This window comes from Humulus lupulus, chromosome 9, assembly GCF_963169125.1.
Source record: "Humulus lupulus chromosome 9, drHumLupu1.1, whole genome shotgun sequence".
In the NCBI taxonomy this organism is placed as follows: domain Eukaryota; kingdom Viridiplantae; phylum Streptophyta; class Magnoliopsida; order Rosales; family Cannabaceae; genus Humulus; species Humulus lupulus.
In genome coordinates this window covers 32039214-32042624 of record NC_084801.1, presented here as the reverse complement: position 1 = coordinate 32042624, position 3411 = coordinate 32039214, and positions in this window count along the sequence as shown.

Here is a 3411-nt window from a genome sequence, read left to right as displayed (position 1 = left end):
GTGCCTAAAAGCCCTCAAAAACTCATGTGTGCAACCAAGGGCTGTATCCCTTGAAGCTTAGCCGTGACCCTAGCCTCAAAACAGAACCAAGCCCATCTTAAATAGAACACGCGCCGCAGCCCTTGCTTTGGGCGCCGCGACACCCTCCCATGGCCGAGCCTCCTTGGCCTTTTTCATCCTAGGGCCGCAGCGCTCTAGAACAGAGCCGCGGCCCTCCCTTTTGTGCCTAGAAAACCCATCATTTCTAAGCTTGAAACCTCACCTTAAGCCATCCCAAAGCTCCCCAACTCATAACCTATTAATCCCAACTCCTTTAGCATGACTTAAACAACATAATTCCATAGAAAACACAGCCTAACACACACTAATCTTCTCTTTTCAATTTTTGAAACTCAAGAGCTATAAACACCCAAACCAGCCATTCAAATCCAATTTAAAACCTCTAAACCATGAGTTGAAACTTACCTCTTTTGTTGAACCACTTCACCAAACCAAAGCCAAGCAAAGTCCCTAAGTTTCCTCCTCAGTTCTCTCTTAAAACATCAAAACTATGTTTGCCTCAAAACTTAACCAAAACCCAGAATTTCCAACCACAGAAGAGAAGATTAAATTGCTTACCTTAACCCTGACTCAGTTCTTGATTAATCCATGAGCTAAGCCTCCAAATCCCCACCTTAATCCTTAGAAATTCCAGCTTGATTCCCTTAAGATTTCTGTGTTTCCCTTCCCTTTGTTTTCCGTGAGAGTGAGAGAGAACTGAGGTAAAGAGTTTTAGTCGGTTTGTATTTTCTTCTAAAAGTTTCCTTAAGTCTATCTTATTGCTAAGTCAATCCCAAGGCTCGGGATGCCGGAACCGTCCCTAAAGAGAAAATGGTAAAATCCCCCAATATTCCCGCCTAGACATCCTAACCTCAAATATATCTCCATATATTTATTTTTATGACCCGATAGTCCAAATCGCTACCCGATACCTAAAATACCCCCGACTCATCCAAAGTCATATCTTAAGCCTCGTTGTGAATTTCCCCGCTATCTGACCCTAGGATCGTCTCGAGTCGTGCTCTGCGAACTTGTCCACATAATAATGTGGTTCTCACATATATCACATATTTATTTCATATTATCACATAATATCATCAACTATCATATAATCAACATTAATCACATATCTTGACGCCACACATCTTGTTCCCCCCTGAGTAAGGAGGCACCGCCCTGCGGCCCTCACGCCTCACTGCGGTCTCCCTCCATATCTTGTTCTCCGCTTCCTCAGCGGTAAGAGCCCTCTCAACGGCCTGGGCATAAGTTGTTCCTCCAGGTACCGTTGTAATCCTAACATCCTGGGCTATCATAACATTAAGCCCCCTGATAAAGCGATCTTGCCTAGCAGCATCAGTTGGCACAAGATCTGGTGCAAACTTCGCAGGTCTATCAAATTTCAGGGCATCCTCAGTAACAGTCATATTGCCCTGTACCAAACTCACAAACTCATTAACCTTTGCTGCCCTGACAGTAACATTGTAGTACTTCTGGCCAAACAAATCCTTGAAACCGTCCCAAGTCAAAGTGGTAACATCCCTGGTCTGCGATGCCACTTCCCACCAAATGCGGGCATCTTCCCTCAACATGTAAGTGGCATAGGCCACTCTATCCTGCCCCTCAATTCTCATAAAATCCAGAATTATGGTAATCATGGTTAGCCACTACTCGCTTTCAACGAATCCGGTCCACCCTCGAAAATTGGGGGTTGCTGCTTCTTGAGCTGCTCATATAGCGGTCCCCACTTGTTAATAACCTCCCTAGGCTGCACAGCTGGTACCACTGCAGGTGGTACAGTAGGGGCAGCACTCCCTGATGGAGCCTGCTATTGCAGAGTACGGATCTGCTCATCCTGACTCAGTAATCGAGCCTGCATCTCTGCCATTAACTGCTGCCAGTTCTCAGGGACTGGCGGGGGAATCTGGCCCTGATCATCACTACCGGTCCCAAACCTAGTGCCGGCTAGTCATGCGGATTTTCTTGGACTCATGGTTATCCAAGTCTATATGCAAATAACGACTCGGCGGTCAGACCGTGATGGCAGGGTAAAAGATTCTCCAAAACTCACCAATAGAGCATAATCAACCACAGAAAACCAACATATAAGCATCCATGCACTATATACAATTAATCATCCATATACTCATTTACATGCACGGCAATGTTTATAAACATGCCTCAATATTTTCACACAGCAGTCAAGGGCCAGGCCCTATCAGTGTCACATACTTCCTAGTAATTCAGTAAATAACAACATTCATAGCATATCTCAGGCACTTAAGCACATAAACACACATATGCACATTACCAAACCCTGATTTGAGCTTATCTCCAGCAGTGAATGTACATGTCCAGGCTGTCTTCAGGAACCCTTAAACCTAGGACGCTCTGATAACAATTTGTAACACCCTGAATAGCCAAGACCGTTACAATGTATTTATAAATGTGCAAGACTTGCTAATCAAGTCATTACTGTAAAAGGCGTGTCACTAAACATGTAAGAGCTAGGGTTGAATAGGTTTTGGACTCAATAGACTCATTTCATATATTTAAACTATTATAAACACGGGATCCCTTAAGAAAACAGAATTAAAATAAGTTTATAGACTCCCAAAAGTACATGAGTAATCACTAGCCATACTAAGGAAAAATAGACAGTCTTGAGGTCTCGCGTCCCTGCCTGAACCTCAACCGTGGCGGCTGGGCAACTGGCTATGTACATTCTGCTGGCTGAGCTCTTCAATCAAGGCTGATCTAACTTGCCCTTGCCTTTATCTGCGCCATGTAGCACCCGTGAGGCAAGGCCCTGCAAGAAAACATCTTATACAACTCAATCAATGACAACAGATAGTTAATTCATTATGCATGTATTCCCATAAGATAATCCACAACAAATATTCAGCACGTACATTCAGATTCAAGATACAATCAATCACATATTACACTCATATCACATAATATTCAAGGCCGATGACTTAGGCCGCACCCTCTGTTTAACCCACTGACTCCAGCCTGCTTAAACCGAGCTCAGTGCATAATAAGCTGTCCTTGGCTACCAGTGGCCGAGTCGCACTCTGTGCGCTAGTGAAACCCTTGGCATCCTGAGGCCGTTGGTTCACTATATGGCTTACATGGCATAATACCATCTTTTCAAGCATTTACAATAGGGAGCCCTTAGTCCCATCACATATATTCAACCAGATGCAGTTTTCTTACCTTTAGTCTATACGGTTATGGATTACGAGCCACGCCCCTCAAGCACAATCCGTTCCCGAGCCTAAGCTTTTATCACCTAGTCACAACCAAAGTATAGGGTTCCATTAATACTCAAATATAGGTTTCCGGTTACAAAACTAACTCCCGGGAATCCGA